Source organism: Eptesicus fuscus, chromosome 1 (genome assembly GCF_027574615.1).
Source record: "Eptesicus fuscus isolate TK198812 chromosome 1, DD_ASM_mEF_20220401, whole genome shotgun sequence".
Taxonomy (NCBI): domain Eukaryota; kingdom Metazoa; phylum Chordata; class Mammalia; order Chiroptera; family Vespertilionidae; genus Eptesicus; species Eptesicus fuscus.
Window position 1 is genome coordinate 101,989,933 of NC_072473.1, and position 27,123 is coordinate 102,017,055.

The window sequence follows — 27,123 nt, forward strand, 5'->3', positions numbered from 1 at the left end:
TTCTTCAAAATAAAATAATGAATTAAAACTTCCTGCAAAGGCTTCTTTTTTGGCACGAAATTCAACATTTTTAAGTGTAAAAATACCTATGATGTTAACACCTTCAGAAAATTTGACATATGAAGTTTTGAAGTTTGCTATCAATACAACAGAATAACATACATATCAAATCACTTATATGTATACTAGAGGCCTGGTGCACGAAATTCGTGCACGGAGGGGGGTTTTCCCTCAGCCCAGCCTGTACCCTCTCCAATATGGGACCCCTTGAGGGATGTCCGACTGCCCATTTAGGACTGATCTGCGTTTTATTAAGTTATATGAATTCCCTGTAAATGTTGGAGATTAAACCTTCATCAGTGATAACATTTGCAAATATGTTCTCCCATACAGTGGGTTTACTTGTTGTTTTGTTGATGGTTTCTTCTGCTGTGCAAAAGCTTTTTATTTTGATGTAGTCCCATTTGGTTATTTTCTCTTTAGTTTCCATTGCCCTAGGAGCTATATTGGTGAAGAAATGGCTTTCGCATATGTCAAAGATTTTGCTGCCTGTGGATATCTCTAGTATTTTTATGGTTTTCCGTCTTATGTTTAAGTCCTTTAACCTTTTTGAGTTTATTTTTGTGTACGGTGTAAGTTGGTGATCTAGTTTCATTTTTTTCCATGTATGTGTCCAATTTTCCCAAAACCATTTATTGAAGAGAGTGTCTTCACTCCATTGTATGTTCATGCCTCCTTTGTCAAATATTAATAGAGCATAGTGATTTGGGTCGATATCTGGGTTCTCTATTCTATTCCATTGGTCTATGTGTCTGTTCTTGTGCCAGTATCAGGCTGTTTTGAGTACAGTGGTTTTATAATACAGCTTGAAATCTGGTATTGAGATCCCACCTACTTTGTTCTTCTTTCTCAGGATGGCTGTGGCTATTCGGGGTCTTTTTTTATTCCATATGAATTTTTGGAGAGTTTGTTCTAGGTCTGTGAAATATGCCGTTGGTATTTTAATGGGGAGTGCATTGAATCTATAGATTGCTTTGGGTAGTATGGACATTTTAATCATGTTGATTCTACCAATCCATGAACATGGTATGTTCTTCCATTTGTTTATGTCTTCTTCTATCTCTCTTTTCAGTGTCCTGTAGTTTTCCATGTATAGGTCTTTTACCTACTTAGTTAAGTTTATTCCTAGGTATCTTAATTTTTTTGGTGCGATGGTAAATGTGATTGCTTTTTTAGTCTCGCTTTCTGTAAGTTCCTTATTGGTGTATAGAAATGCCATATATTTCTTGCCATTAATTTTGTATCTTGCTACATTGCCAAATTCATTTATTAAGTCTAATAGTTTTTTGATGGAGTCTTTAGGGTTTTTTACATAAAATATCATGTCATGTGTGAAAAAGGACAGTTTTAGTTTTTCTTTTCCAATTTGGATGCCTTTTATTTCTTCTTCTTGTCTAATTGCAATGGCTAATACTTCCAGTACTATGTAAAACAGGAGTGGTGAGAGTGGGCATCCCTGTCTTGTTCCTGTTCTTAGGGGAAATGGTTTTAGTTTTTGTCCATTGAATATGATGTTGGCTGTGGGTTTGTCATATATGGCTATTATTATGTTGAGGTATGATCATTCTATTCCCACTTTGCTGAGAGTTTTTATAAAAAATGTATGTTGGATTTTTCCAAATGCTTTTTCTGCATCAATTGATATAACTATGTGGTTTTTATCTCTCAATTACTTTATGTGATGTATCACGTTTATTGATTTGTGGATATTGTACCATCCTTGCATCCCTGGGATAAATCTTGCTTGGGCATGGTGTATGATCTTTCTGATGTATTGCTGGATTCGATTTCCTAGAATTTTGTTGAGGATTTTGGCATCTATGTTCATGAGGGATATTGGCCTGTAATTCTCTTTCATTGTGTTGTCTTTATCTGGTTTTGGTGTTAGGGTGAAGCTGGCTTCATAGAAGGAGCCTGGAAGTGTTCCTTCCTCTTGAAATTTTTGGAATAGTCTGACGAGGATAGGTTTTAGTTCTTCCTTGACTGTTTGGTAAAACTCCCCTTTGAAGCCGTCTGGCCCCAGGCATTTGTTTGCTGGAAGCTTTTTTATTACTGCTTCAATTTCTTCCATACTTATTGGCCTATTGAGATTTTTACATTCTTCCTGATTGAGCTTTGGAAGGTTGTATTTTTTTAGGAATATGTCCATTTACTCCATGTTGTCCAATTTGTTGGAATAGAGTTGTTCATAGTATTTTTTAAAGAATCCTTTTATTTCTGTGGGGTCTGTTATTATTTCTCCTCTTTCATTTCTGATGTTTTTTATTTGTGCCCTCTCTCTTTGCTTCTTGGTGAGCCTGGCTAGAGGTTCATCAATCTTGTTTATACATTCAAAGAACCAGATCTTGGTTTTGTTGATCTTTTGTATTGTTTTTGTTTTTTGTTTTTTGTTTTTGTTTTTGTTTTTTTGGGGGGTCTCTATGTCGTTTATTTCGGCTCTGATCTTTATTATTTCATTCCTTCTGCTTATGCTGGGCTTTTCTGGTTGCTCTCTTTCTAACTCTTTGAGTTGTAGGTTTAGGTAATTTATTACCATTGTTTCTTGTTTTTTGTTTCAGTAGGATTGTAGAGCTATGAACTTCTCTGTCAAGACTGCTTTCTATGTGTCCCATAAATTTTGGATTGTTGTGTTTTCATTGTCATTTGTTGCCATGATGCTTTTTATTTCTTCTTTGATCTCTCTGGTAACCAAGTCATTATTTAATTACATGCTATTTAGTCTCCATGTGTTTGATTTTTTTGGATTGTTTTTATATTAGTTGACTTCCAGTTTTATGCCATTGTGATCTGAGAAGATGCTTGATATGATTTATATCTTCTTGAATTTGAAGAGACTTTGCCTGTGACCCAATATATGGTCTATCTTTGAAAATGACCCATGTGCACTTGAGAAGAATGTATATTCTGTGGCTTTGGGGTGAAAAGTTCTGAAGATGTCAATTAATTCCATCTGATCTAGTGAGTCATTTAGGATTGATGTTTCTTTGCTGATTTTTTGTTTAGAGGATTTGTCCAATGTTTATAGTAGGGTGTTAAAGTCCCCTACTATGTTTGTATTGCTTTCAATCTCTCCCTTGATATCCTCCAGAAGTTTTTTTTTATGTATTTGGGTGCTCCTGTATTGGGTGTGTATATGTTTATCAGAGTTATTTCTTCTTTTTGGATTGCTTCCTTTAGTATTACGAAGTGCACTTCCTTAACTCTTTTTATGTCTTTCACTTTGAGATCTAATTTGTCAGATATAAGTATTGCTACCCCAGCTTTTTTTTCCATTTCCATTTGCCTGAAAAACCTTTTTCCATCCCTTCACCGTCAGTCTGTGTGTGTCTTTTTTTCTGAGGTGGGTTTCCTGTAGACAGCAGATATATGGGTCCTGTTTTCTTATCCACTCAGTTACCCTATGTCTTTTGATTGGGACATTTAATCCATTTACATTTAAAGTTATTGTTGATAGGTACTTGTTTGTTGCCATTTTTATTCTTTACCCCTGTGTTACTTCTTTGATTCTTATTTCTTCTTTTTACAGCAGACCCTTTAGCATTTCTTGCATTGCTGGTTTGGTGGTAATAAACTCCCTTAGTCCTTTTTTGTCTGTGAAGCTCCTGACTTCACCTTCAATTTTGATTGATAGCCTTGCTGGGTACAGTATTCTTGGATTCAGACCCTTCCTTTGCATGACTTTGCATATTTCATTCCATTCCCTTCTTGCCTGATGTGTTTCTGTTGAGAAATCAGTCGCTAGTCTGATGGGGGATCCTTTGTAGGTAACTTTCTGTCTCTCTCTGGTCACTTTTAAGATTCTTACTTTGTCATTGGTGTTTGCCAATTTAATTATAATGTGCCTTGGCATCAGTCTTTTGGGGTTCATTTTGTTTGGGACTCTGTGAGCTTCTTGGATTTGTGTGGGTTTTTTCTTCCCTATATCAGGGAAGTTTTCTGTCATTATTTCTTCAATCAGGTTTTCTATTCCTTGCTCAATTTCCTCTCCTTCTGTCACCCCTATTATGCAGATGTTGTTTCAATTCGTGTTGTCCCAAAGTTCCCTTAGGCTCTCCTCCTGCTTTTTAATTTTTTTTTCTAGAAGTTGCTCTGCTTGGGTATTTTTTCTACCTTGTCTTCTAGCTCACTTATGCGGCCCTCTGCTTCTTCTAGTCTAGTGTTGATGCTTTCTATTGAGTTCTTTACATAGCGATGCCATTTTTCATTTCTTTTTGTTTCTTCTTAATTTCCTCTTGGTTCTTACACATACTGTAGAATTTGTCTTACATTCTTTTCATCCACCTTATGACCATTTCTCTGAATTGTTTCTCTGACAGGTTGCTTGCTTCCATTTCATTTACTTCCTTTTCTGGTGATGCCTGTTTTTCTTTTATATGCCCAGTGTTTCTTTGTCTTCCCATGATCTCTTTTCTCTGGGTGTCTGGTATGTTGTTCTCTCTCTCCTGCGTTTATTTAAAGGCACATAATACAACACAACAAGGCACAATGCACAAGGTACTGAACACAAATGTATTCATGATATTAATAACCCATAATAAAGGTGACAATCAGAGTAAAGAGAATTAGGGGATAAGAAAGAAAGAAGAGGGAAAAAAAGAGAGAAAAAAAAAGGAGTGCAAAGTGAAATTTGGAAATGGAATAAAAAACTAAGAGTAAAAAGAAAGAGAATATAAAGAAGATGGGAAAAAACTATTTATATGGGGAGAAAACTCCAATAGAATAGCCACAAATCCCAACAAATGCCAGCAACAAATACCTAGAGATGAATGCAAACTAGAAACAACAACTAATATCAAGCGAGGCGAGTGAAAACAGAACCAAAAAACAAACAAAATAAAACAAAAAAAGAAACACACACAAAAAGAACAAGCAAAACAATCTCACAAACAAGCATAACAGAACCAATATAATCAACAATCAATCAAACAACAACAAAAGGACAGAGAGAAAAACAATTTTTTTGGATAATGAAGAAAGAGAAGAGAGAGGTGTGTATCGACTTGGAGCAGGGGATTGGAAAATAGCTATATAAGTAGGGTAAAATTTTAACAGGGGGTAAAAAGAAGGAATAGGGAAAATCTAAAGAGGGAATAGGGTAAGAGAAACAGGACAACAAAAGGGGAAAAGTGAGGAAGAGAGTGTTGGCATAAAGGTAAAGTTAAAATAGAGTATAATGCTGCTAAAGGAAAGATGAAAATAGTATGTAGAACACTGATCCCAAAATAAAATAAAGAGAAAATAAAATGACACCTAAAAGAAAGGTAAAATAGTAGTAATAATAATAAAAATATGGAACGCTTCACAAATTTGTGTGTCATCCTTGTGCAGGGGCCATGCTAATCTTCTCTCTATTGTTCCAATTTTAGTATATATTCTGCCGAAGCGAGTACCATACCATTCATTTCTATCTCATGGAAAAATATGTCTTAATACTCCTGAAGGCTAATTTTTTCCCTTGTACTCTGAATTCCTTCTCTGTTCCATAATGTTATTCCCTCTTTCCTGTTATTTTCAACTTTCTCTGAATAACATGTAAATATGCTTGTTAACAACAGTAAAAACAATCCCATTTCCCTCTTAAGAGTACCAGTTTCTCTTTCTCCTATCTCTCCTTTCTCTCTCCCTTTCTGATAATGAATAATGGTTTTTGTTTATTTTAGTTTATATCTATCTATCTATCTATCTATCTATCTATCTATCTATCTATCTATCATCTATCCATCCTGCCCAGGAAGATATCATATAGAATATAAATATATATTTATGTCATATACACATACATTATATATATTCATATATGTAATGTAGAATCTATCTATCTATCTATCTATCTATCTATCTATCTATCTATCCATCCATCTATCCTGCTCAAGGGAATATACACACAGGACACACACACACACACACACACACACACACACACACACACATATATGTATATATAAATATATATATATATCATATACACATATATGATATATATTTATATATATAATGCAGGATCTATCTATCTATCTATCTATCTATCTATCTATCTATCTATCCTGCTCAAGAAGATATACATACAAGATATAAATATATATACTAGTATAAATATATATATATCATATACACATATATGATATATATTTATATATGTAATGCAGGATCTATCTATCTATCTATCATCTATCATCTATCATCTACCTAGGTTTGAGCCCCACTTGTCCACAGCAGTATCCTGCTCATTAATGCACATGTTACTGGTTTTTATTCCTCCCTGCCTCACTTTTCCCAATTCATCACTTATGCTAGCTCCCAAATGAATCACCTAAAACCTAGTAGTTCTTATTTTATGGTCTGGTTTAGGTGGAGCCCAAATTAAAAGAGTGGTAAACACTGAATGAGCACTTACTGTGGGCCCAGCATTGTGATATTCCATTCATATGTCTTAGCATAGTGATTAGGAGTAAGATTAAATTAGTTGAAACACATAAAATACTTATAACAGGTCTAACCCATAGTAGGTACTCAGAAAACATTTGTTATATAGTATGCCAAGGTCCAGTCAGAGATAGATACCACACCAGTTTTATGAATAAACAGATTTTAGTATAAAGGATTGATAACTACACATAATAAAGTTGTTCCCTAGGTCACTGAAAAGGTAAAGAGAAAACTCTAAAGTATCATAGAATTAGCAACTTTAATATGCAGCACCATCCCTGTGAGAACAAAGATAAGAAGTTTAAATTATTAAAACTTAGAAGCTTAGAGGAGGGGCCTCATTGAAATGAAAGTCAGACCTCTGAGATGAGGGTACTGCTCAGCTGGTTCTGTTGAATCTAAGCTTGGAGGAGTGGACCTGCAAAGTAATGAGCCAGACTTCCCAGGAGGTTAGAGCTGGTGTCTATGAGAAGAGTGTCATAAGCCTAGTTCTATAAGTCTTGGAGAAATGCAAAACTGGATTCAGCTATTGCTTCTTGTAGGAACTGACATTGTTGGAGTAAAGTAGTATTGTTAGGATGATATATATAGGAAGATGAATCCTGTAGGAAGGAAACAGCTAAGAGCAAGTTCCTTCTTCCTCTTCAAGCCTTGCAGTCTTCCTTGAGTGCAGGGGTGGGGAACCTTTATTCTGCCAAGGTCCATTTGGGAATTTATGACATAATTCGTGGGCCATAAAAATTATCAACTTAAAAATTATCCTGCTATATTTGGCCAAACATTTAATTAACTCACCCTTAATGCCTTGGCAGGGCCAGACCAAATAATTTCACAGGCTTTATATGGCCTGTGGGCCAGACTTTCCCCACCCCTGCTAGTGACTCCATTGACAGAGCTTAACAGGAAATCAATTGGAAGATAAGAAATGTTGTCTGCGAGACCCCGGTCAAGGCATCACAAGAGAAAGTATATATGGATAGGTTTCAGAATAAACAACAAAACTCTAGTAACTGATACCCATAATCTCCACAATATTCCTTTGAGGCAGGTAATAAAGTTAATATTGGGTTCATCTTTTACTAGATTTTCTTTTTAGAGAAGTTTTAGGTTCATATCAAAATTGGCTGGGAAAAAAAAATTGGCTGGGGAAATATAGTTATTTCACTGGTTTTTGATGTTGGAACTTTGACTGCAAGTTACTATTCCAAGATGACACAGGCGATCAATGGTAGTGCCAGGATTACAATTCAGGATCTCTGGTTCCAAAGTCACTACCCACCTAATCAATTTATATTTCCTTTTCCTTTATTCCAAGCTCATATGCTCTTCAATATTATTAAAGTATTCTACAACTCAGACCATTTATACATTTGGGTAGGGCAGTTCTCTTTCTCTTCCCCTTCTTTTTCCAAGTTAGTGACTGTTTTCTATACTTTGGGGTCAGAAATGAGGTATTTATCATGATAGCACTCGAATCCTCAAAGGTTTTGGTTACCCTAGTGTTCTGTTGATCCCATTGACAAGCATGACAAACTGGTAATGCTGCTAAAAATGTGTTTGCACCCAACTGCCATTTGCCTTAATTCAGTGGTCGGCAAACTCATTAGTCAACAGAGCCAAATATCAACAGTACAACGATTGAAATTACTTTTGAGAGCCAAATTTTTTAAACTTAAACTTCTTCTAACACCACTTCTTCAAAATAGACTTGCCCAGGCTGTGGTATTTTGTGGAAGAGCCACACTCAAGGGTCCAAAGAGCCACATGTGGCTCAAGAGCAGCAGTTTGCTGACCACGGCCTTAAGTAGTAGGCAGAAGATGGAATTAGTGACATGAACAACTGCTTGCAATATTTGGTAAGGAAGAGAAACCCAGGTATATTCTTGCTTTCACTCCTGAGAGAACAGATGACTTTCTTTCCTGGGCAAAGTCTCCTCATGACAATCAGCTTGTTCTCTGATGACACTAACTTCATGTAGATCCATTTGCTCTTTCTCATCATTTCTAGTCATTATGCTAAGTCAGGAGCACTGGGGTTGAGTTTGAACGGTAGGTGTGGGGTCACCAGAAGGTCACTAATACCACTCAGCAAGTTGGGGAGCTTTGAGACAAGTGATTGTCCCATTGTAAAGCCAACACCTGATAGCCTTCATGCTTGAGGGTAGAGATCTCTACAAGGAAAACTGCAGCTGGAATCCTTCTCAGGGGCTGCCTTCAACAGGAAGTCTGGTTTCACTCAGCACGGCAATGTTGACTCTGAGTCTGGACAACGCACACGAGACCACATTTTAGAGATGACAGTTATCATCATTGTCTAAAGTCATGGTATTTTATAGTGCAGGAGTTCTTCCTTACCAATGACAGGTTGAAAGACTTCTACTAGCCTAAGTCCCCAAATAGGGTATTTTCAACAGGAAAATTTGGACAATCTTGAGCTTGGTGTGACACAGACTTTGCTCTGGGGATCTGCTTTGTAGGGGTAGAGGCTGGATATCATAATTAAGGCTATTCATAGATACTCAGTGATAAGTGACTGACATTTTGAGCTCCCTAACTGGGATAAGGATTTGATAAATCAGGACAATATTTTTTCCATAATGGTAATTAGCAATCTGGACCATCCTGACCATCTCAAGGAGTGTCCATTAGTCAACTATAGGCATTTCACAACAATGGTTCTCATTGTTAGCAGCCCACTATTAGTGCAATGTAGCTATGAAGGCTGATGTTTTCAGAGCAAGAGAAGTGAACAAACCCTATTATCTGTATAGAGGATTTCTCCCGTGATGTTAATGGGGTATTAAAGTCTCCTACTATGATTGTGTTGCTGTCAATCTCTCCCCTGATATCTTCCAGAAGTGTTTTGTTTTTTGTATGTATTTGGGTGCTCCTGCATTGGGTGCATAAATGTTTACCAGAGTTATATCTTCTTGTTGTATCGATCCCTTTAGAATTATGAAGTGGGCTTCCTTGTCTCTTGCTATGGTCTCCACTTTGAGGTCTATTTTGTAATTTTGTCAGATATAAGTATTGCTACACCAGATTTTTTCTTCATTTCTATTTGCCTGATAGATATTTTTCCATCCCTTCACTTTCAGTCTGTCTGAGTCCCTTGTTCTGAGCTGGGTCTCCTATAGACAGCATATATATGGGTCATATTTTCTTATCCATTCAGTCACTCGATGTCTTTTGATTGGAGCATTTAATCCATTTACATTTAGTGTTATTATTGATAGGTACTTGTTTGTAGCCATTTCTGTACTTTATGCATGTGTTCCTTCCTCCCTTTCTATTTCTTCTTTTTACAGCATTCCCTTTAGATTTATTGCATTACTGGCTTGGTAGTAATAAACTCCCTTAGCCTTTTTTTTGTCTGTGAAGCTCCTGATTTCCCCTTCAATTTTGATTGATAGTCTTGCTGGATAGAGTATTCTTGGGTTCAGTCCTTTGCTTTGCATCACTTTGTATACTTCATTCCATTCCCTTCTAGCTTGATGTGTTTCTATTAAGAAATCATTTGATAATCTGATGGGAATCCTTTGTAGGTAACTCTCTCTCTCTCTTGCAGTGTTTAAGATTCTCTCTTTGTTGTAAACATTTGCCATTGAAATTATGACATCTCTTGGTATGGGTCTTTTGGGATTCATGTTGCTTGGGACTCTGTACTTGTGTAACTTTTTTCTTCCCCATATCTGGGAAGTTTTCTGTCATTATTTCTTCAAATAGATTCTTTAATCCTTGATGCTCTTCTTGTCCTTCTGGCACTCCTATTATACGTATGTTACTTCATTTGTGTTGTCCCAAAGCTCCCTTAGGCTCTCCTCCTGCTTTTTAATTTTTTTCTCCAGTTGCTGTTCAGATTGGGCTGGTTTCTCTACCTTATCTTCCAACTCACTAATTTGGTCCTCTGCTTCTTCTAGTCTACTGTTGAAATCTTCCATGGCATTTTTCATTGTAGCTATATTACTTTTGATTTCTTCCTGATTTTTGCATAGGTTGTTTATTTTCTCATTCATCTGGTTTATGAACTGTACAACCATTACTCTGAATTCTTTTTCTGTCATGTTGCATGCCTCCATTTCACTTATTTCTTTTCTTGGAGAGTCCTCTTTTTCTTTCCTCTGGGTATTGTTTTGTTGTCTCCCCATTCTAACTATCACCAGAAGGTCCAAATGTTGAGTTGCGGGGGCCTGGGCCATGTGCAGTGGGAGCTTCAAGCCACCTGAATGTCACTGAAGAGCTCTGACACTAAGACGTGTGGCTGCTGAGGGTCGGTGGGAGACACACTCACCCAGGATCAGAGTCACAGGCGCTCAATGAATCATGGACCCCGCCTGTGCCACACCAAAAAAGAGACCCTGCTAGCGTATGCCAAAAATCAGAGTCCCCTAGCGCATGCCAGGAGTCAAAGTCCCTCTGTGCCCATGCCGAGAATTGAGTATCAGGGTCTCTGTTGCTTGGTGCAACCTCACACTGAGAATCAGGGTCCCTGTGTGTGCATGCATCGAGAATTGGAGTCACTGGCTCTTAGTATGCATGCACTGGGAATCAGGGATCCCATGTGTGCGCGATGAGAAACAGAGTCAAGTCACTGGTGCTCAGTGCTGCCTCTCACATGGAGAATCAGTGTCCCCAGTCTGCTTGTGGGACCAGGTTGCACAGCTGCCCTGTGTAGGCAGGAGGTCCACTCCTGCGCTGTGGGAAACAGACTTCTGTGTGCGCTCGTTCAGAATCAAAGTCATGTGGCACAGCTGCCCTGTGTGGGCGTGGGGTATGGTCGCACAAGTGTGCACTGCGGAAAACAGACTCCCTATGTCCGCCCGCCCAGACTCAAATCCAGGTAGTGCAGCCACCCTGTGTGGGCATGGGGTCTGGTCATACCAGTGTGCACTGCAGGAAACAGACTCCCCGTGTCTGTGTGCCCAGGCTCAAAGTCAGGTAGCGCAGCTGTCCTGTGTGGGCAGGAGGCCTACTTGTGTGGTGTGGGTCTAGCAGTTCCTATGCCGCTGCAGCAGGCTGGTGGGGAGTGGGATGTGCTCTGTGACTCACAGAAATCTGCAGCTGGGATGTCTGGAGTCTTGGTGTCCGTGTGTCTGCGGCTGTGGTGTCAGGTCTTTGTCCCGAGTGGCTATAGGGCCCCAGTTTGCGTCTGAGACCAGATTGGGTGGTGATGAGGCTAGGATGCTAGTCTCAAGCAATTCTGTTCTTCAAGATGGCTTGGCTTCTGTGCCAGCACTGACCACTCCAGAGTGTTTGCAGTGGCAGCGGGGTTTCGCTGTCTAAGACTGTCCAGTTTTGCAGCCCCTTGGAAGACCTGCAGGATCTAACTCTTCCTAACTCTCTCTCTCTCTCTCTCTCTCTCTCTCTCTCTCTCTCTCTCTCTCACACACACACACACACACACACACATCACACGTCCACACACTCCTCAATAGTTCCCTTACTCTCTCACACACTCTCCTTCTTGCCAGTCACCATCTTTTTCCCCTCCCAATCCCTATTGTCTGATACTCTGAAGACAATGTTAAGTTCCAGTACCTTGTATCCCCTTTCAATATTATCCCAAATCCTCTCTAATTCAGTTGATCAGGATTTAATCTTTCAGATCCTCATCTATAGCAAAACCCACCAAATGGAAACTTTTCTGGAGCACAAGATTTCTGATATATTAACATGACCTAGATATATCACGGGACCTTCAACAGGTAGATTAGTGTCATAGTTTGAATCCAAGGAGCCAACAACTTATTTATGAAAGCCAGAAACAGGGAAAAAAGAAGATGGCTGAAAATCTCAGCCATTAGAAAGCATCATGAAACAGGAGCTAGGAGGAACTTGAACAGAACAGAGTCTGAGGGATAAAGTGAAAAAAAAATCAGGTGATGGTAGAAAACACATCTAAAATGCTTGCATTTATGTGCTCTTCTCTGGACATGGCATGGAGAGGGAGGGCTGGCTTAAAGGTATAAAGTCAAAGTAGATAGCGATGGCAATGTAGGACTGAGGAGTTTCCATCACTAAGCTCATGAAGTTCTTATTGGTAATCCATATTCTGCTCATTTGTATGTTGGAGTTTGAAAATATGACACAGACCAGTTTGTATCATGTGTAAATTTACTGATGACATCAATATCTCCTCTGAAATAGAAACATCATTTTCATTAACTTTAGCAAACTTTGAAATGTGGCAGCTGGTAGAACAAGTGTTCTTTAGTGGCTCTGGTTCCACCAGAGTCCTCTGTGTATTGTAAAGACCACTTGAGGAAGCTCAGGATCACTTTCATCTGCATTGCCAATCTCCTCAACCAACTCCAACCAAATCAACCTTGAAAGGTTTGGATCCTTCCAGAATTCTAATTTTTATGCTCTAGTTATTTTATCTGGTAATTTAGTATTCTTAAAAAAGCAATATATTATTGTTTTAATGCCTAGTATAGTTTCTCAGAAGCTAACTCTTAAAATGGCATACTTTCTAGTTTAAGCCTTTACCATATATTGAGTCCTTTTCATATGCTTATTGGCCATTCCTATACCTTCTTTTATAAATTGTCTATTCAAGTCTTTTGGCATTTGGGGTGTTGTTCATCTATTATTTATTTTAGTGATCTCCTTATATATTCTGTGTACAGTTATATACAAGTCCTGTTTGTGTCTGGCCCATTCAGTGTCTTAGTTGTGTCTGTTCATAAGCAGATCTTTTAAATTTGATGAATTTTACTTTATCAATTTTGTTACCGCTAATGCTATATATATATATATATATATATATATATATATATATATATATATATTATTGATTTTTCACAGAGAGGAAGGGAGAGGGAGAGAGGGTTAGAAACATTGATGAGAGAGAAACATCAATCAGCTGCCTCCTGTACACCCCCTACTGGGGATGTGCCCACAACCAAGGTACATGCCCTTGACTGGAATCGAACCTGGGACCCTTAAGTCCACAGGCCAATGCTCTATCCACTGAGCCAAACCAGTTAGGGCACTGTTAATGCTTTTTGTGTCTTAAGAAATTTCGTCTACCCCAAGATAATGAAGATATTATAAAACTTCATTAGAAGTTTCATGATTTTAGCTTGTAAGTTTAAGTCTTTAATCAATATAAAATTAATTTTTATATGGTGTAAATTAGAGATTAAGATGTGCTTTTCCATACAGATATCCATTTTCCACCATGGTTTGTTGAAATGAGATAGTGTGAATCATCCAAATGTTTTATTCTAGATCAAGTTTTTTTTTAAGATATTCTGAAACATATAGAAATGTCAACACTGTTTTTCTTTCTCAAATGTGTTTGGTTATTCTAGATTCTTTGAATTTCCACATATATTTTAAAAAATAGATTGTTTATGACTATAAAATACAACTCTGATTTTGAGTAGGGTAGTGTTGATTTCATAGCTCACTGTGGGGAAAAGCAATGTCTTTACAACATTAGATTTTCCAATTCATGCCTAGCAGAGAAGATTACCCTGGATATGTTTCTGGGGAGTAAGAGATAGCAAGATAAGAAGGACTTCCTAGACCAGGAGTTCTTTTTTTATTTTTTATTCTTTTGTTGTTGTTGTTTTTTAGACCAGGAGTTCTTAATCTAAGGTCCATGGATTCCCATAACTAAACCCAATTAAATGGCATGGAAAATTCTGGACATAAATACAGGGATACGCTTTTCTGAAGTGAGGGTGCATTATTTGCATTAGATTCTCAAAGAGATCCATATATCATCCAAAAACAGATTAAGAAAAAGACCATCCATTGTAAGGAAGATGCACTGAGAAAGCCAATGCAAGGCTGTCTTGAGATAACTCAACCTCTGTATTTCCATGGATCATAGAAGCAGTTGCATAGGTTTCCATGCTCTTTGACTCAAGCATAGGGTATAATCCCCTTCCCCATGACATACAGACAAGATCAAATCTGGACTGCTATACTAAAACAGCCCTGAAGGAGTGGTCAGGTGAAGAGAACTTTAGCACTTGGAGTTGGTCTCCAGGGCCCTAGGATGAAGCCTAAATCTATCCCCTCCTCCACTAACCTCTGAAGATAGTGCTCTGGGTAAGGAGAGAATTTACTCTGAAGCTGGAAAGATCCAAAGACTGTGAGCTTTGACTGTGGGAGGGGGGACAGTGCTGATTGTTGGCAGAATAAGACATCAGGTGGTGTCACTAAAGTAGCCTCAAGCCAGCCCTTGGCAACTTGTCCTAAATTCCTCAACAGAAGGCTCTGTCAACTAAGGGAGCCACAACCACCTTTAGGAAGCTAAAAAGAGCTGCAAACCTTGGCAGGGAGAGAACCAACCCATACAATGGCAGGAGCTGCTGTGATGGTGAAAAAAGTCCTGCAAAGGCCATAGAGCATGGGTGCAGAAATGGCAACTGCTTTTCAGAGCCAGTTAGAGATTGACAGAAGAGTGACTTTGGTGTTAGTTGCAGAATAATACAATAATTTCCACTATTACAAGAAAATAGTATAGACTGGAAAGTCTGGGGACTTGGTAACTCTTCCAGTATGTGAGGGCTTAGAGCCCTACCTCCACCCTCAGCTCAATATATACCTGAGTTTGGGAGGCAGCAGTGGGAGCAGGCAACCCCGCAGGAAGGAGTGTTTTACCACTGACATTGTTTAGAATGGCTAGCACATGATGCACATGAAAGCAGACAGACTTTTAATCAGTTTTACTACTATTTTTGAATTATCCATGAGCATTGTACCCTTCCACTGCTTATTGCCTGCACCTGGGGTGGACCTCTCCCATCAACCCTCCCCTCTTGGCAAGCCATTACTCCAATCACTTGGGCATGAGCAATAATGGGGATGAAATTAGCCTCCTACTCTTGACAAACTGCAAAATATCTCTGACTCTCTTGGAGGGAAGACCTGTACATTTCAAGTTTTTCCCATGTAGGTCCCAGAAGGCAAGGAAGCAAAGGCTGAGTATGGTAGGTCAGCCATGGCTGTAGTGATGTCAGCCAGTATCCCACAGACAGAGAGTACTTCTTTCTGCTTCTCTCTTATAGATCATTTCAAATACAAAGGACATTGATCCATGTGTACTGCAGAAAACAGTTATATATAGGTACAATATCAGATGCTTGGTTCTTCAATTTCTTAAAGTGAATGGAAAAATACAGAGCTGACATTTCATAATGTGCCATTCTAATTTTTTGGCCATTGTTTTTTGGTCCAAAATTCAACTTTATTTTCACCCTAATAAAGATCTCATGTAGAACTTTCTTCTGACCTGTGGGAGAAATATATGCCTATTTTCTTTGCATGTTTTTTTTTTCTCTTAAAGCTGTATTTGTTCCTGTTTTTACACTGTTTCTTTCCTCTAGTCTCACTTTGGAAATACAAGTTTCCACTGGGGAGTCTATTTAAATGGATGCTGTGCTTCTTTAACTCATATACCAGAAACTTAGGAATCTGGCTTTTTTTTATTCCAGAAGGATATTTTGGGGTTTTGGGGAGAGGAAGAATCTCATTAGCTTGTCAATCAAATGTGTATTTGCAAACACTTGGTTTGCATCAAACAATATAGACTTGAATAAAAAACAAATGTTTTGTGCTCATTAAATAATTTTGTTTATAAAAATAAATACCAGAGAAAAGAAATGCATTTATCAGTGTTAAGCTATTATTTTTATATGATTTATTATTTTCTTTTAAAAAATCACTTATCTTCAAACTTAAAAAATAATAAATTGTTTTTACCATGCCTAAGTTGATTCTTTAGTGTTTGATTACTATTACATCAAAGGAAAATAAATACAATGTGTGTCATTAAAGTAATTCAGTGCAAATCGGGCATAACACAAAATTACATTATTAGCAGCTGCTAAAATGTAATTAGACACACTCAATTCACTACTCATGAACTGGACCTGATTTCTAAAATATCAATTTAGAATTTTGATTATTCATGACAAAACTGAACATATTTAGATTCTAGGTTTAAATTCTTGGTAATGAATATATCCCTCTAAGACCTTTACTGGGATTCCTAAGGGGGGGAGGGAAAAGAGGAGGAGGAGGAAGAGGAGGAGGAGGAGGAGGAGGAGGAGGAGGAGGAGGAGGAGGAGGAGGGAGGAACTGTTGTTTAAGTACAGAAGGGGGTGTTGGGGGTTATCATGGGGGTGCCGGCTATGTTCCCACTGAATCCCTGCCAGCTGCAGTAAGGCAGGAGTGCCCTGGTTAAATTTTAACTCTCTGCTGAAAAAGAGGCAACAAAGCCCAGCACAGATACTTCTACTGTAGATGTTTATGGCTGTTGCTCTTCTTGACTACCTCACTTTCTTTGGCTGTCTTTTTGACACATAGTGCTAATCTGCTTAATAAAAAATAGGAAGTAAAATAAAATAAAACTAGCAACAGTATATGGGGATGTTCATATCTGCTCTTTGCCACTCTAAAGTAGGATGGAAGCTGAATGACATGATGCCCAATAAATGCTTTGGGATCTGCAAGGGGAACATAATTGGTTCTCATTAAAAACTCCTTGGTCTAGTTACTTGGGCCCTTCATACTCTGGCCCTGATCTATCTTCTCATTCTGATTTCCAGCTTCTCCCCTCCCTGGCCAGAGCTGCTTGCTATTTACCCAAGCACTCCTTGAGAAACTTACTTCCCTCTTTCACATTTCACTCTTTCCTTCAAGGTACAGTTCCATATGTACCCTCCTTAGAGCTTTGACTAAATTCCCAATGGGAGGTCCCCTTTTTTCTCCTCAAATTCTCTATAGCCCTTAGTCTGAGCCTTTTTCATTATAGTTGTTAGAGTGTGTTTTCTGAAAATATATTGGTATTTCTCAGTGGTTAAGCACGCTGTCTCTGGAACCAGAAAAAAAATGGGTTTCAATCCTGGTACTACCAGTTCCTGATGGTGCTATTATGGGAAAGTTGCCTCACTTCTCTGAGCCTCAACCTCAGCATTTATAAAATGGACACAATAATAGTATTGTTTCCTTATCTTAAAATTCTAAGGCCATGAGAATTTTAGACGTCAGAAAATTTTGAATTTTAAAAAGTATAGCATACATTTTGTATCCTACAAAATACTCCCAGTGGTCTGGGATATGGCTTGAAAGCAAATACTTCAGTATTCAGTGAAACAAAAGAATAATTACCCAAAATGGGATAAAATGAGAAATAGCCACATGTCAGTTCATGAAAAAGTTCAGGTCAGCTTTTACTGTCAAATTAGTTATGAAAAAATGATATGAATCAACTTTGGGTTTTTAAAGATTTGTATTTTAAAATTGTGCATAAAGGACGCATGAGGATTAAAGGAAATATGTGTAACACTTACACAGTGGCAGCCTACAAAATGCATAAAGAAAGTAAGCAATTGCTATCATTGTCATTTATTGGCAACAAGGTATTGGAGAGAAAAGGAGGAGTTATATCGTATATTGCAACACACTACATTGAATTTTGTAGGTGCTTAATAAAAGATGTTTGACTGAATAAAATATATCATCTCATTGTTGTGATTGTGACATCCAGTCATAGAAACATTTAACCTTATAAATGGCTGAATAATCCAAAAACTAGACCTGAATTCCTCCAAATAAAGTTTATAGTCTGGGCCAGAAAGAGACAAAATAGATGAAAATGAAGTTATGTGAATTTTCTATAGGGAAGGTTAGACTGCTTCATTTATCATGACAATAAAAAAACATGGCCAGCTTTATGACAGAGTGGGAAAAGAATGCAGTTGTGATGAAGAGCACTATCCACAACCTGGCAGGAGCTAAAGCAAGGGCAAGAGAGAGGCATTTGACCCAGGGGTCATGTGAAGCTTGATTGGGAAATGAGGGAAAGCAGCTGACTCCTGGGTGGGATGAGTACTTTTGTGGCACGAGTTGGTGGTCTGAGGGCAGTCACCCTCCAAATGCAGCCAGCACAATCAAGACTAATTGGTCTTTGTCGGCAGCTTCAATGCAGGCCCCCATCTGAATAGATCTCCTTCTCTCAGGCAGACACCCCTAAGAGGATTCAGCCCTTGTGAGTAATTTGGCCAAGCATAACTTGAAGCAATAAAACCTTCAGAGCCCTTCCAAGATCTTTCTACAAGGAAGAAAGATCCTGCAGGAAGGTTAGAGGAGCTTGTCTTCCCTCAGCAGGGGTAAAGGCCTCAATGGATCACATTTGGGATGTTCATAGAGATGAAGGAAGAAGAGATCCTTAAGAGAAAATGAGCTATCTTCTAAATTGGCTGAGATATGGTTTATTGAATGGCAGGTCACTTCACTTGGATGTTCAGCCATTTGTCATATGTGACTAGAAGCCTCTAGGACTTAGGGACTGGGAATATGTAAGGAATCAACAGGAGTTCTGGCCCAAGGGAAACATTTTCCATCATGCATTCATTCATTAACTCCTCTAAAGTCTGCTTTTGTCTTTGAACCTTAAGGCCACTCCTGAATTCAAGATGGTCCTAAAGCATGAACTAGTCTTGTAATCAGGCTACAGGGCCTACCAAGAGCTAGTCTCTTTAGGGTCTTTGCTCCTGTAATGTTCCCCACAAAGGCAGTTATAGTCAAAGATGCTCTGGTAAGGCATGAGGCAAGTTGTATTCATTCTGAAATGATGGTGATGTATCTAAAGATATGCTTGGAAAATCATAAGCCTGGATGCTATTTGTTGAACTTTAAGCAAATGTATGTGAAACTAGCCAGCCCATAGGGGTCTAGTCAATTATCTCAGTGATGCTGCCACTATCAAAAAATTTTTAAAACCCCTTCTAGGGGACCAGCTCCAGAGTTCGGACGGTATTCTTGAGAATGTCTGTAATGGTGACAAAATTACATATTTGAAGGGTGAATTTGATGTGTAAATAGAAGCTATAAGTTACCTGAAGACAAAACTAACTAGGTAGCCCAGGGAATGACATTTAAAAATAAATTAATGAAGAAGTAATGCTTTTTCAGTGGATAATCCTAAAGGGAAAAGGATTAACTTTTTAAAAAAAAACATATTTTATTGATTGTTTACAGAGAGGAAGGGAGAGGGATAGAGAGCTAGAAACATCGATGAGAGAGAAACATCGACCAGCTGCCTCCTGCACACCCCCTACCCGGGCTGTGCCCGCAATCCATGTACATGCCCTTGACCGGAATCGAACCTGGGACCTTTCAGTCCGCAGACCGACGCTCTATCCACTGAGCCAAACTGGTTTCGGCGAAAAGGATTAACTTTTATTGAGCTTCCACTATGTGCCAGGTATCTTTATATGACCCTAATCTCATTTCACCTTTAAAATATTTACCCTGATGTAGGTATTATTACTCTTAAATAGAAAATGGGATCAGAAAAGTCAAGTAACTTCTTTTAGGCAACACAGCTTGTCAGTGAGAGAGCTGAGATCAACGGCCATTTTTTCTATTTGTCTGCAAAGCCAGTGAGTGCTCTTTGTGTTAGAGAACACTGCCTTCTTTGAAAGTCATTAAAACAAAGAAAGCCTTCCAACCTTGATACACTCACAAAACATCATTTTCACACCAATAAAAGAGGTGAATATACCTCTAAAAGATTTGTTTTGAAACAGAAGAGTTCCAGGAATGCTAGCAATGAATCAGGCATTTGTAAATCAAATGGGGGAAAAATATTTGCAAATGATACTTCTGATAAAGTGCTAATATCCAAAATATATGAAGAACTCTTATAACCCAAAAACAACAACAAAAAAACCCAGACAATTCAATTCAAAAATGGGCAGAGGACATGTTTCCAAGGAAGATATGCAGATGGCCAACAGACATATGAAACGATGTTCAACATTACTATTTATCAGGGACATACAAACTAAAACCACAATAGTCATGGGGATGTAATGTACAGTATAGGGGATATAGTCAATAAAATTATAATAACTAAGTATACTGCCAGGTGGGTACTTGAAATATCAGGGGGATCACTATGTAAATTACACTGAGTGGCCAGATTATTATGATCTCTGAACGCATAATAATCTGGCCACTCAGTATATCCTATATAATAAAAGGCTAATATGCAAATTGTCCCCTCGACCAGGAGTTCAACCAGCAGGCAAGCCGGCCAACCACCCATGTCCCCTCCCCCTGGACAAGCTGGCTGGACCCCACCCATGCACAAATTCATGCACTGGGCCACTAATATATATATATATATATATATATATATATATATATATATGCACTGGGCCTCTAATATATATATATATATATATATATATATATATATATATATATATATATACTGAGTGGCCAGATTATTATGCATTCAGATATCATAATAATCTGGCCACTCAGTGTATATGATTGTCTGACCACTATGCTGTACACCTGAAATTAATACAAAATAATATTGAATATAAACTGTAATTGAAAAAAAAATTTAAAGAAATGTGTTGGAGAAGATGTGGAGAAAAGGGAACCTTTGAACACTGTTTGTGAGAATATAAATTAATATAGCAACTATGGAAAACAGTATGGAGGTTCTTCAAACAATTAAGAATAGAACTACCATATAATTCAGCAATTCCTCTTCTGGCTATTTAGCTGAAAAATATGAAAACATTTATTTGAAAATATATGTGTGTCCTTATGTTCATTGCAGCATTATTTACAACAGCCAAGACATGGAAACAACCTAAGTGTCCACCAATGGATAATTGGATAAAGAAGATGTGGTACGTATATACAATGGAATGCTATTCAGCCATGAAAAGATGAAATATTGCCATTTGCAACAACATGGATGGATCTTTTTTTTTTTTTTAAAGGAGACTCATGAGTATGCTCATGAGTGTTTTTTTTTAATATATTTTATTGATTTTTTACAGAGAGGAAGAGAGAGGGATAGAGAGTTAGAAACATCGATGAGAGAGAAACATCGATCAGCTGCCTCCTGCACACCCCCTACTGGGGATGTGCCCGCAACCAAGGTACATGCCCTTGACCGGAATCGAACCTGGGACCCTTGAGTCCGCAGGCCGACGCTCTATCCACTGAGCCAAACCGGTTTCGGCATGCAACAACATGGATGGATCTTGATATTATTATGCTAAGTGAAACAAGTCAGATGGAAAAGGGCAAAAACAGTATGATTTATCATATATGAAATATAAAACAAAAAGTAACAAATGAACTAACAAAGAAAAATAAACTCATACATACAGACAATAGAATAGTGGTTACCAGAGGAAAAAGGGGGTAGGGTCAGGGCAAAGTGGGCAAAGGGGGACTTAGGGTGGTGAGTGACCAACAGATATTGAATTGTACACCTGATAATTATATAATGTTACTAGAGGCCCAGTGCACAAAATTCGTGCACGAGGGTGTGTGTCCCTCAGCCCAGCATGCACTCTCTCCAATCTGGGACCCTTCGAGGGATGTCCGACTGCCCTTTTAGGCCTGATCCCTACATGTCCGACTGCTAGGGATCAGGCCTAAAAGGGCAGTCGGACATCCTCTCACAATCCAGGACTGCTGGCTCCCAACTGCTTGCCTGCCTGCCTTCCTGATTGCCCCTAACCGCTTCTGTCTGCCAGCCTGATCACCCCCTAACCACTCCCTGCCAGCCTGATTGATGCCTAACTGCTCCCCTGCCAGCCTGTTTGCCCCTAACTACCCTCCCCTGCAGGCTTGGTCACCCCTAACTGCCCTTCCCTGCAGGCCTGGTCCCCCCCAACTGCTCTCCCCTGCAGGTCTGGGTCCCCCCAAACTGCCCTTCCCTGCAGGCCCAGTTGCCCCCAACTTTCCTCCTCTGCTGGGCTGGTCCCTCCCAACTGCCTTCCCCTGCTGGTCATCTTGTGGCAGCCATCTTGTGTCCACATGGGGGCAGCCATCTTTGACCACATGGGAGCAGCCATCTTGTGTGTTGGAGTGATGGTCAATTTGCATATTACTCTTTTATTAGATAGGATAGAGGCATGGTGCACAGGTGGGGGCCAGCTGGTTTGCCCTGAAGGGTGTCCCAGATCAGGGTGGGGGTTCCCTTGGGGTGTGGGGTAGCCTGAGAGAGGGGCCTGTGGTGGTTTTCAGGTCAGCCACGCCCCCTGGCAACCCAAGCAGAGGCCCTGATATCTAGGAGTTATTTATCTTCTATAATTGAAACTTTGTAGCCTTGAACGGAGCCAAGCCTCCTGCTTGCTCCTTGGCAGCAGCCATTTTTGTTGGGATTTATTTACCTTCTATAATTGAAACTTTGTAGCCTTCAGTGGAGGCCAAGGAAGGCCAGGGCTATGGAAGCTTGGCTTCTCCATTAGCAGGGGCAACTTAAGCCTCCTGCTCTCTCCAGCTCTGTGGCTGCCTCCATTTTTGTTGGGATTTATTTATCTTCTATAATTGAAAATTTGTAGCCTTGAGTGGAGGCCTGGGCCTGCCAGGGTATGCGGAAAGCTTGGCTTCCTCCATTGCCGGGGAAACCCAAGCCTCCTGCTCGCTCTGTGGCCGTAGCCATCTTGGTTGGGTTAATTTGCATATTTGATCCTGATTGGCTGGTGGGCGTGGCTTGTGGGTGTAGCAGAGTGATGGTTAATTTGCATGTTACTCTTTTATTAGATAGGATTACCCACTGTAACCTCAGGATTGCCTGCAAGGCTGTCTCAAAGTACTTACCATTGACAGTGTTCCGTATGTTGTGGTTATTCCAGGGATGGATGCTGGTGTCAATGTACCCAGGCCCCACACTGGAAATGAACATGAGGTTGTTGGAATCACAAAAGTTCTTCACAGCTTTCCAGTTCTGATGGGAAGAGCCTGAAGGAAAAACTATTGGAGAAAAGTAGTTGTACATGCCATCAAATCCAGTGGCCAGGATGTTATGAGTGTGGCCCTCCTCTACCAGCAGCGCTACAAAGACCCCACAATAGGGGGTGTTGCTGATTGAGTGCAGCTCATTTGGTTTCAGGAGATGGGCCCATGCCTCAGGGGTTGTTAGGTATGAGTTGTAGATATATAAAAGTGTGGGAGGCTCTTTCCTATGTTGTTCTTATAGCAGTAAAATGTTCCATGGGAGCCATATGTATCAATGATGTACTTGATGTTGTCATGCTGAATGATGTCATCCCGGCCCTTGTAAGGTTGGATATGCAAGGCCACCTGCCACAGATAGAAGATACTGGTCACATGAGTATCTGTCCAGAGGTCACAACCTATAAGGCTCATGCTCCAATGATGGCCTGGATGTTGTACTGATGGGAGGTGTCCAGAATGGCAGGCACCAGGTCATTGGAGGGGTCCCCATTATTATTAGCCATGCCAGGTACATACCAGGACAGGACCAGGGCACTGATGGAGGCTTCCTTAATCTGGGTCATGAGCTCCCACAGTATGTTGGAGTCTCGGGAGCTGTAGGGTCCCAGCTCCGGGTAGAAGCTGGAGCCCAAGTCATTGGAGGGGGACTATGGCATCCACTATGGTAGCTGGCTGAGATCATGGGGTCCCCGTGAGGTACCATGATGTGGTCCCAGTGAGTGTAGTGGCCCTTTCACCACAGGCTCCCATACCACAAATAGTAGAAGGTGTGCAGATCTGAGTAGATGAGCATACTGCCTGGGAGTGGGTTCGGCCTTGGCCTCTGGCGGGGGCTTGGGTCGGGGGGACAATTCTGCAGGGTCGGCAGTCCTCCAAGCATTGCTCCAAGGAAGCCAGCTCCAGGCCCAGGCCAAGAGCCAGGAGTCCATCTCTTTCAACTTTTTAAAGGATCATTATTAAAGTACTAGAGGCCTGATGCAGGAAATTCATGCAAGGGCCTTGGCCCCCACCACCGGGGCAGCCGCCTCTGCCTTGGCCCCTGCCTGCCCCGGCTTTGTCCAGAAAGAAGGACGTCCAGAAGGACATCCAGTCTAATTAGCATATTACCCTTTTATTATTATAGATGTTTGACACATAAGGAAACTGGTGACCGAAGTGAACTAGTGATTTGCCCAGAAATATAATATAGTCAGTCAATAGCAGAGATAGAACCTGATCCCAAATATTCTTACTCTCAAGATCATATTTCTTCTTTGAGGATGTATATACAAAATATTTCGAGTGCCTCAGAACTCTGTCCTTGTACTTCTTCACTTCTCTATCTCCACCTACTCTTCAGATGAGTTTATCTACTCCCATGGCTGTAAATACCAAATATAAGCAAATGACTTTCAACTTTTAGTTCAAGCCTTGACCTCTCCCCTGATTTCCACATTCCCAAATCCAACTACTTGATTGGCTAAATTGGTCCCAACTGTTTTCTCATTACCACCACCTCAACACAATGTTTTACTGTTTTCTCCATTTTCAACAATAACAACTCCATCTTAATTGTTTAGGCCAGTGGTCGGCAAACTCATTAGTCAACAGAGCCAAATATCAACAATACAACGATTGAAATTTCTTTTGAGAGCCAAATTTTTTAAACTTAAACTTCTTCTAATACCACTTCTTCAAAATAGACTCACCCAGGCAGTGGTATTTTGTGGAAAAGCCACACTCAAGGGGCCAAAGAGCTGCATGTGGCTCGAGAGCCACAGTTTGCAGACCACGTGTTTAGGCCAACAAATACTTGGAGTCTCCCTTAACTCCTTACTTTTAAAAATATGTTATTTATTTTTTCAATAACAGTTTGCATCAATCTCAGGTGTATAGCATAGTGATTAGACAATCATATACTTTACAAATATTCCCCCTGATATTCCCAGTACCCATCTGGCACCATACATAGTAATTACATTATTATCTTCTCTAATAAAAGAGTAATATGCAAACTAACCATCTCTCTGCTACATAAGCCACGCCCAACAGCCAAGCCACGCCCACCAGCCAATCAGGGCGAGTATGCAAATTAACCCCAACCAAGATGGCTACCAGAAGGGAAGCTTGGGTTTCCCCAGCAACAGAGGAAGCCAAGCTTTACACACACTCTGGCAAGCCCAGGCCTCCACTCAAGGATACAAAGTTTCAATTATAGAAGGTAAACAAATCCAAACAGAAATGGCGGCAGCCACGGATTGAGTAGGAGGCTTGGCTCTGCTCCAGGCTACAAAGTTTCAATTGTAGAAGGTAAATAAATTCTAGATACCAGGGCCTCTGCTTGGGTCGCCAGGGGCGTGGCTGGCCTGCAAACCACCACAGGCTCCTCGCCCAGGCCTCTCCATGCCCCAAGGGAACCCAACCCTGATCCAGGACACCCTTCAGGGCAAACCAGCTGGTCCCCACCCATGCACCAGGCCTCTATCTTATCTAATAAAAGAGTAATATGCAAATTGACCATCACTCCAACACAAAAGATCAAGATAGCTGCCTCTATGTGGTCAAAGATGGCTGCCCCCATGTGGACACAAGATGGCCACTACAAGATGGCCAGCAGGAGAGGGCAGTTGGGAGGGACCAGACATGCAAGGGAAGGTATTTGAAAGGGACCAGGCCTGCAAGGGAGGGCAGTTGGAGGTGATCAACCCTGCAGAGGAGGGCAGTTAGGGGTGACCAGGCTGGCAGAGGAGGGAAGTTGGGGGCAAACAGGCTGGCAGGGGAGCAGTTAGACATCAATCAGGCTGGCATGGGAGTGGTTAGGGGATGATCAGGCTGGCAGGCAGAAGTGGTTAGGGGAAATCAGGAAGGCCGGCAGGCGAGCAGTTGGGAGCCAGCAGTCCTGGATTGTCAGAGGGATGTCCGGTGTGATCGGGCCTAAACAGGCAGTCAGACATCCCTCGAGGGGTCCCAGATTGGAGAGGGTGCAAGCTGGGCTGAGGGACACCCCCCCACCCCCGTGTACAAATTTCATGCACCGGGCCTCTAGTTGAGTATATTTCCATCCCTGTAACTATTTTGTAACTACTGATCTATACTTCTCAATCCCTTCACCTTTTCCCACATCCCCCAACCCCCTTCCCCTCTGGCAATGATCAGTTTGTTCTCTGTATCTATGTTGATGCCTTGATTTTTTAAAAATATATTTTTATTGATTTCAGAGAGGAAAGGAGAGGGAGAGAGAAATAAAAACATCAATGATGAAAGAGAATCATTGATCAGCTGCCTCCTGCATGCCCCCCACTGGGGATCAAGCCTGCAACCTGGGCATGTGTCCTTGGCTGGAATCGAACCTGGGACCCTTCAGTTCACAAGCCAATGCTCTATCCACTGAGCCAAACTGGCTAGGGCAACACCTTGATTTTTAACACATATCCATTCATTCCATAAAAAACAATTCTTGGTACAATCCTCAAAATATACCCATAATATGACTATTTTCTACCACCTCCACTGTTATCAAACCATTCAACCTTCACTGCTACCAACTTTTTGATTGCACTGGTAGTTTCTTTTTTTTTAAGTTTTTATTGATTTTTTTAGAGAGAGAGGAAGGACAAGAGAGAGATAGAAACAACAATGTTACAGAAACATTTATAGGTTGCCTCCTGAATGCCCCCTACTGGGGATTGACCTCACAACCCAGGCATGTGCCCTGACCAGAATCGAATGAGTGACCTACTGCTGCCTGGGATGACCCTCAATCCACTGAACCATGCCAGCTGGCTGCACTGGTAACTTCTTAACTGGTCTCTCAACTTCTAATCTTGCCACCCACCTCAATCTATTTTACCCAAAAGCCAGAGTGATCCTACTAAAACATAAGCCAGATTATGCTACTGTACTATCCAAACCTCT

General features: G+C 40.2%; 1 non-coding gene and 1 pseudogene across 1 annotated transcript; both read right to left on the bottom strand.

Moving 5' to 3' along the window:
• LOC103304724 (glycoprotein endo-alpha-1,2-mannosidase-like protein) overlaps window positions 1–24,109 on the bottom strand; it is a 57,159-nt pseudogene extending 33,050 nt beyond the window's left edge.
• On the bottom strand, window positions 5,344–5,448 carry LOC114229746 (U6 spliceosomal RNA). The gene has a single exon (XR_003615684.1). It is a non-coding gene; the product is annotated as a U6 spliceosomal RNA (small nuclear RNA).
• Window positions 24,110–27,123: the final 3,014 nt, after the last annotated feature.